The sequence below is a fragment of the Canis aureus genome, chromosome 21 (genome assembly GCF_053574225.1).
Source record: "Canis aureus isolate CA01 chromosome 21, VMU_Caureus_v.1.0, whole genome shotgun sequence".
In the NCBI taxonomy this organism is placed as follows: Eukaryota; Metazoa; Chordata; class Mammalia; order Carnivora; family Canidae; genus Canis; species Canis aureus.
The window spans coordinates 10,570,001-10,579,024 of record NC_135631.1 but is presented as its reverse complement, the minus strand read 5'-3'; positions in this window follow the sequence as shown (position 1 = coordinate 10,579,024).

Sequence of the window (9,024 nt, the reverse complement as noted above, 5' to 3'; positions counted from 1 at the left end):
GTCAGCGTTGGTAGCTTTGTCACCTTATTTTTACTACATAAGCATTGCTCACATCAAAGATTCTCACTAAAAGTTATTTTAAAACTGAAAATTGTTTCCTTTCTTTTTTTTAAAGATCTTATTTATTTATTCATGAGAGACACAGAGAGGGAGGCAGAGACACAGGCAGAGAAGCAGGCTTCCTGCGGGGAGTCTGATGGGGGACTCGATCTCGGGACCCAGGGATCATGACCTGAACCAAAGGCAGATGCTCAACCCCTGAGCCACCCAGGGGTCCTGAAAATAATTTCCTTTCTGTGTTGAGTAGACACAGAGGAGTGCAGAAGCCGCCTCCTGCTGCCAGCCTCCCTGCCCACTGTGTACTGGCCACGGAGCTGAGAACCAGGAGAAGCAACTCACAGCTCTGGGGCCTGAGATCTGTAACTGGAGGGGTGTGGGCGGCGTGGCCCCTCCTGGAGGCTCCTCAGGCACATCCGTTTCTGCTTCTCCGGCTTCTGGTGGCCCCTGGGCCATGGCCACTCTGCTCCAGCCACTGCTGCCATGCTCAGTGGCCTGCATGTCTGTCTGTGTGTCCCTTCCTATGTCTGGTAAGGATGCTGCCACTCGGTTTGGGGCCGCCCTAAGTCCGGGTGGTCTCGTCTTGGGGTCTTCCACACACTTTTTCCAGATAAGGTCATGCTCGAGGTTTCCAGGTGGCCTTGTCTTTGGTGGCATTGTGGGGCACCACAGGGCGTGAGGACAAGCATAAGGATCCTGAGTCTCCTTCGCAAACCCGGTAGTGCCTTGAATTCTGTTCTGCATCAGGCCTGGGAGGTGGTGGGACCCCAACGTTTTCCACAGTATCTGCTGGAATGAACACGCTAGAAGGCAACCATCCTCACCCTGGTTGAGATCCCCAAGTGGCAGGAGGAGGATGAGTAGGAGGCCAGTCCCTGCCTGGCTGAACCACTGCGTCTAGCATCTGGTGCCCCCTGGAAGGCCTCAGAGGACAGAGGGACAGTCCTGCCCATGTCCCCATTCACTTGGGGCAGATGGCCCCTTAGCAGCACTGCAGGCCCCAGGGACAGGTGCCTCTGCGCCAAGGATGCTCCTGATCCGGGGTCTCCTCCACCTACAGCAGGAAACACGCCATCCTTGCCTGTGGCTTCAGCCTCTCCTTGAGTTTAGCCAGCTACAGTCGCAGGTCTGTGCCCGATGCTCTGATCAGGCTCTCAGCTCAGTGTCGGGAAGGTGGACAGACCTGGGCTACAAACCCCTTATGCCGGTGCCTGTCTCCTCCTTGCCTCTCAGCCTGCAGCCACCCCTCTGTGCTCACTCCGCTCTGTGGGATCCTCTGAGACCCCTTCCAGCTACTTCCCTGAGGTGGGGACACAGGCCAGGGCTTGGGCGGGGCACGGGGAGCACAAGGGGGCATCGTGGGGATGGTGGGCCCCTGGCCCCATCCAGCCCCACATGCAGGAGCTTGGGTGGTTGAGTGCCCTGGGTCCCGGGGGCCCCACCACTCCCCTTCTGTTCTTGGGCCTCACAGCCTTCCAACCCCAAGTAATAACCTCATGTAAACTCCCCTCCTCCGAGACACCTGGCATGGTTCAGGCTTCTCCCACCTGGTAAAAGTTTCTCTGTTGTGCTTTGGGAAAGCGGGTCCTGCCTTGCTTCTGGGCCATGTGGGGCTGCCTGGCTGGGACAGCAGTGGGTCCGCCAAGCTCGGACTCCCCAAGAGTGGATTCCCGGCCTCCCACGGGCACCACAGGGCTTCGAGAGGCTGTGGACGGGAAGCGGGGGTGGGGGGAGCAGCCTCTGGAGGCCTGGGAAAGGCTGCACGAGGGCAGCGGCCGCTGCAGTGCCTGTTTCTGTCCACAGCCGGGGCCTCCTGGGGACTCGTCTGTCATCTGTGACCAGCTGGCAGAGGACTGGGGCCTGGTTCAGGGGTGTCTGCAGGGTGTGCAGGCTGGTCCCCTAGTAAGATGGAAGCCAGGGTACTGGCTCCACTGCAAGTATCCCCAGGAAGCTCAAGCCAGAGAGCAGAGTCTGAGGCACAGAACTCAAGTCTCACTGTACCCGACAGCCGGTACTGGTGGCCTCAGCCTGGCCACTGTCCCCAAAGCTGGACTGTCTTCACGGTCCATTGGTCTGGGGGAAAAGGGAGGATTTTCCCACTGGTGACCTTATCCCCACTGGTCAGAGTGTCGCCTGCTGGGTGGCATCCCCACAACCAGGGGTGTGCATGAATGGGTGCCGGCCAGGTATGCACGGGGGACGCTGGGGAAGACCTGCGTGGGAGGGGGCGCACAGGTAGGACGTGCCTGCAGGGAGCCACTTGGCGGCCACCCAGAGCTGCTGCCCAGCAGACCAGAGGTGGTGTGTCAGGGGTGCCCGATGGCCCCCAAAGACAGTACGCTGGCCTGGGCATTGGTCGGCTGCTGGCCTGGACTGTGAAGTGGCCGGAGGTCTGGATCCACGCCGGTTCCCAGGCAGTGGCCGAAGATGTGGCCGACTGTTCCCTGGCCCAGAACACAGGGCTGTGGGGCTGAGGGGTCTGGGGAGGAGGGGCTGCACGGGCCTCCGCAAGGGGGCAGAGGCCTGTGTGTCCCACGGGAGTGCCCTCCTGAGATGCCGCAGCAAGCCGGTGGGGGGCATGACCAGTTCAGAGGTCATCACCTCCTTCTCGGGTCTCTCTGTGGCTTGCTCAGTGGCCCTCGGGGCAGGACGGGGCTCTGCACAGCTGAACACACACACACACACAGGGTCCCTGGGGCTAGGCCCGCCCCGGGAACTCATCCATCACGGAGGGCCAGAAACCGGTCCCCACGGTTTTTCCAGGTGTGGATTTGCTTTTCCTGCCGCAGAACTTCTGTTAGCCCATCGTCCATGGACGCAGCAGCGTCTCCTCCGCTGCTGTGGACCCCACCCCCGCGGCGTCCTGCTGGTGCGCTCATCTTGGGACAGTGAGGCGCAGCGGGGCTTCAGGCAGGTGGCACCCAGAAGCGTCGGTCTGGTATTGAGGCGGGATGGCCCAGGAAGACTGGCTCACCAGGATGAGCCATGGTGGCGCCGGGGGACTGGCCCGGGAGGGGTGGGCTGTGTGCTGGGCAGCGATGTCCGCGCTGCCACCCGGTGGCCTGCTCTTCGAACGTGGCTCTCCTTCCAGCCAGAGTCTTGGCTCTGAAGGGAGGGCTGCTCCCACCTGTGGACACAGGATGGGATAATAGAACCGTGGGTTGAGAGTGGCTTGGGGACCTCTCCTGCCTGTGAGCCACCAGGTGAAATGGGAAGGGTCGTCTTGGCTGGGGCAGTGGGTCCTCACGTCTGCAGGGAAGTGGGACTATGGCCCAGACTGGGAAGAAATACATGGAATCCAGAATAAATGCTTGTTTTCACAAACCTTCTTTTGGGATAGCGTTTGGCTTACAGAACAGTTGCAAAAATAGCACAGAGACGAAGCGAGTGTCCCCCTGAGGTCCCCAGCAGCGCCACGCTCAGCACATGAGTAACCTTGTTCACCTGCGGACCATGCAGACGCCATCCCCACGTCTCTGGCTTTTCCGTTGTCCCTTAGTTGTGTCATGACTCCTCTGCTGGGTGGCAGCTCCTCCTGCGTTCCCTTGTCTCCTCTGACCTTGGCACTTTGAACAGCCCTGGTCAGGTATTTCCTAAAACGTCCCTGAGTTTGAGTTTGTTGGATGCTTTTTTCACGAGCGAGTGGAAGTTTTGCAGAACTGAGGTGCCGTCTTAGCGCACCGTATCGGGGTGTGTGTGATGTGGCTACACCGGGTTCCTGGTGGGGCCAACTAGCCTCTGTCGCTTGGACGACGGGCTGTCTGCCACGTTTCTCCACCACTTCCACTTCCTACCTTTTTTCTACTTCTAGCTAATTTATCATTTTCTTACTTAACTGATGAATATCTTCAGGAAGTAACTTGAGTTTGTGCATATAACTTGTTTCTCTTTGAATGTGGGCCGCTGACCGTGGTGTCCGTCAGTAAACACTTTCTGTAGCAATGAATCCCACAGGACCTGGTGGTGATTTCTCCTTCCCTCTCTCCTTCTATCTTAAGGAGTTGGAATTCCTCTTTAGGAATGAGCTGTTCCTTCCCTGGTATTTGCTTATCCAATCATTTATATTACAACGGACTTGTTGATATTTGTTTTAGTCCCTGGGTTATAATCTCATTTTACAGCTACTAATATTTTTGCTTAAATTTCTCCAGCTCCGGCTTTTGGGAGTGGCCTCAGGTGGCCTCTGAGCCCTTCTGACACACTCCATCATTTTTTTGAACACTTCCTTATTTTCTGCCACCACAAGTTTATCTCATAATTTCCTGTCCAGGAGCTCAACTACTTCTCCAGGGAGCCCTGGTTCCTGTTATTGGAGAAGTGTATTTAGAAACCAAGTCCTGGGAGGCACCTGGCTGCCTCAGTCAGTGGAGCGTGTGACTCTTGATCTCAGGGTCATGAGTTCAAGCCCCATGTTGGATGTGGAGCCTACTTAAAATATTTTTTTTTTTAGAAGCAAGACCTGGGCACTGGGTGTGGTCACTACTCCTCGGGTGTAGGTCCTCTCAGTGGGCCACACTAGAAAAATACATATATGTATGTTACCTACATACACAAATCCATCTGTTTCTCTATTTCTATCTATTATTGATCATTTACCCAGGACATCTTACTTTAAGACACTGGGGGTGGGGCATTTTGTTACGCAGCAATAGCAATAGTAGAAGCACTTGGTGGGGACCTTGTGAACTTTATTTCCAGGCCCTGTGGCCAGATGGCTTCCGAGAAGACACTGTTGAAAGGTGGGGAGGGGGGAATGCATTTCCTTCCCTTTCCAGCCTCTTCAGAGCCTCTCTCCAGTTGCAGAGGATGGCTCCACGTGTGTCAGCTCCCTTGGGCACTCCCACCAACAGCCATGCCAACCCCCTCAGTGCCTCTTCTGCCCTGCCTCCAGCCACAAGAGTGGAAGCTATTCTCTGCAGCTCCTTTTTTTAATAAGGTTTTTTTGGGGGGAAGATTTTATTTATTTATCCATGAGATACACACACACACACACACACACACACACACAGGCAGAGGGAGAAACCGGCTCCCTGCAGGGAGCCCAATGTGGGACTCCATCCCAGGATCCTGGGATCATGACATGAGCCAAAGGCAGACTATGCTCAATCATGGAGTCGTCTAGGCATCCCTCTGCTTCTCCTAATGTCCCTGCCTCAGGGCCCCCTTTTGCTCTGCCAGCCTCTAGCACCTAAGTAACCAATTCTCTGAATCCTCTGTGTTTGAAATCCCTAGTGTGGTTTCCTTTTCCTGTTGGGACAGTAACTGATACAAGGTGGATTTTTGGCTCAGTTCAGGAGCCAAGGGCTGGAGAGAGACTACAGAGCAGGTGAGAGGATAAGTGGGTCCCCAGAGACAGAGCCCCAGGGAGGAGGCTTCACAATTTGTGGGGTTTGGGGGGAAGTATAGCACTAAGTAGTTACAATAGAGAAGAAGAAAGAAGAGTCTCACATCAATAATCTCATCTTCCACCTTAAAAAACTAGAAAAGAAAAAGAAGAGCTAATTAAACCCAGAGTAAGAAAGGAATATCAAAGATAGGATGAAGCAGAAAACAAAATGAAGCACCAGAGGAAAATCAATGAATCAAATTGAAAAGCTGGTTATTTGAGAAGATTATAAAATTAACAAACTGATAGAAAACAGAGAAGACACAAAGTATGAATGCCAGGAATGAGAGGAGACATCACTACAGATCCCACAGAGGTTAGAATGATAACAAAGGGAATATTGTGAACAACTTTCGCTTATAAATGTAGCAACTGAAATGATATGGACAGATTTCTTAAAAGACGTAATTTACTGGAATGATCCTCACTCAAGAAGTAATTTGAAAGGCTCCCTATATTAAAGAAAGAAAACAAAACCAAAAACCTTCACACAAAGAAAGTTCTAGGCCCAGCTCTAGGCTCTAGGCTCACTGGTGAATTCCATTAAACATTTAAGGAATAAATAACACCAATGTGGCACAGACTCTTCCAGAAAAATTGAAAAGGAAGGAATATTTCCTACCCCTTTCTCTGAGGCCATATTAATTACTCTGAAGCCAAAACCATACAGACACCACAAAGGAAGAAAAACTATAGACTAACATCCCTCATGAACATAGATGCAAAAATTCTAAACAAACTTTTGGTAAATCTAATAACATAGGACAATCATGTCTAATTGGGGTTTATTCCAGGAATTCAGGGTTGATGATCATCAAAATCAATGTAAAGCACCATATTACCAGGCTAAAGAAGAACCATATAATCCTCTCTAATAGATACAGAAAAAAAGAAAAAGAACATTTAGCAAGGTTCAACACCCATTCCAATAAAAACTCTCAGCAATCTAAAAACAGAAGAGATTTTCCTGATAAAGGGCATTTATTAAAAGTGCACAGCTGACATCATGCTTAATGACTAAATGCTTTTCCCAGGAACACAACCAGGATACAGGCTCACACCTCATCAACCAATGCTGTGCTGAAACCACAGCCAGTGCAGTCAGGAAGAGAGGTTAATAAAAAACATCTAGATTGGCAAGGAAGAAGTAAGATTGTCTTTATTCACAGGTGACACAATCTTCTAGGTAGCAAATCTAGAATCTACAAAAAAGCTGCTATAATTAATGTGTGAGTCTATCAAGGTTGTAGGTTCCAGAAGATCAATGTACAAAAAATGATATTTTTATAAACTGACAACAATCAGAAATTGAAATTAAAACACCGTTTTCAAAAGTGTGAAAAACATGAAACACTGAGAGAAAAATCTGGCAACAGATGTGAAAGGCCCATGCAAGTGAACACAACACATTGCTGGGAAAAATTAAAGACATAACCAGTGGAGAGATAGACCATGTCTGTGGGTTGGAAGTTGTAGTATCATTAAGGTCAATTCTTCCCAAACTCAGCTGTAGATACGATGCGATCTCAGCCAAAACCCTAGCAGGCTCTTTTGTAGAAGTTGACAATTGATTCTGAGATTCAGATGAAAACGTGGAGGACAGAGAATAGTCAAAACAACCCTTAGACAGAATATGGTTGCAGGGCGGACGTTAGCTGATATTACAGTTACCACTAAGCTACAGTAATCAGAGTAGTGTGTCTGAGCATAAAGGTAGACAAATCGATCGGTGTAACAGAGGAGAGAGTCCAGAAATAAACTCACCTGCATATAAACAACTAATTCTTAAAAAGTTGTGAACACTGTGCCATGAAGAGGGGCAGCCCTGCGCACGAAAGCTGGCAGGACAGCTGGATATCCACGTGCCCATGCACACTTCAATAAACTTCAAGCCTTACCTCATACCGCATGAAAACATTAGCTCAAAATGGATCGTGTAAAACCTAAATGTATAAAATTTCTAGAGGAAAACATAGGAGAAGATATTTGTGACCTTAAGCTAGGGAAAGATTTCTTGTATATTCGTTACAATACCGAAGGCACTGCAGTCCTACATAGAAGAGCAAGTTGGTAAATTGGATCTCATGAAGATGAAACTTCCACTCTTCAGAAGATACTGGAGAGAAAATAAAGAGACAAGCCGTTGGCACGGAGAATATTTACAAACGATGTCTGTGATAAAGGACTGGTGTCTAGAATATAGAAATAACTCCTTAGAGCTCAACAAAAACCACTCAGATAACTCAATAAATAGTACGCCAAAGATTTCAGTAGACACTCCACCAAAGGAGACATATGGACAGATGATAAGCACAGGGAAAGATTCTCAACATTGCTGGTCAATAGGGAAATGCAAATTAAAGCCATAACGAGACACCATCCTACACCTATTGTAGTGGCTAAAAATTAAGAAGACTGATGAGCGTGTACTGTGTAGATCCATTTACATAAAATCCCAGAAAATGCAAACTAATCTGTAGGGTCAGAAAAGAGATCAGAAGACTGATCATCCTAAGTGTTGACAAGGCTGTGGAGTGGGTGGACCTCACACTTAGGTGGCTACGTGATGCACCACCATGTGGCGGTTCCTGTGACGCTAACCCCCTCCACCCCAGGTAGACAGGTCCACACGAAGACATGCTCACAGCGGATGGGTTTGTGATTGCCTTCAAACTGGAAACAACCCAAATGTCCATCAACAGGAGAATGAATAAACACACCATTTTATGTCCACACGAAAGAAAAACCACCCAGTAATAAGAGGGCTTGAACGGGTGATACATGCAACGGTGCAGGTGAATCTCAGAGTAGTTATGCTGAGTGAAAGAAGCCACACAGAAGAGCGTGTACTGTGTAGATGCATTTACATAAAATCCCAGAAAATGCAAACTAATCTGTAGGGTCAGAAAAGAGATCAGAGGCACCTCTTAAGCAGGGAAGGAGCATGAGGAGTCTTTCACCGGTGATGGCTGTACGCAAGGTCACCGTGACCATGTATATGTGTCAAACTGATGATTGGACACTTAAGCTAGTTCATTGTGTATGAGCTACATCTCAGTAAAGCCACTTTAAAATATTTTGAATTGCAGCTATTAGGAGAAATTTTATCCTGAATTTTCAAGAGCAGAAATCATGAGTGTTTTCCTTGTTGCAACATAAAATCATAGTCATAATTTATAAGGGGCACAAAATATTCTAGAATTATTTTAGCAATCAGAGATTTAAAATAAATCGTAAAAATATATCCCAAACACAACTGCAATGGTGGTAAAAAAAAAAGTCAGTGTTTGTAAGGGTTTTTGGGGAGGGCTGACTAGGTGGAGCAGTGTGATTTGAGGCAGCGGAATTCATGCCCTGTGCATTTGCTAAAACTACAGAACTTTTATGAGTGAAGCTTATATGTAAAATGAAAAAGGGAGGGTGGAGGTTGGGGATCCCAGGATGGCATGCAGAAACATGACAGATAATCCAGCTGTGTTACAAATACGTGAACTGACTTCTCTGGGGGCTGGGGGAAGGAGCTCTGTCCTTGAGGGGGGGGTCCTCTCCTGGGACTCAATACCACCTGGGCACATCTGATT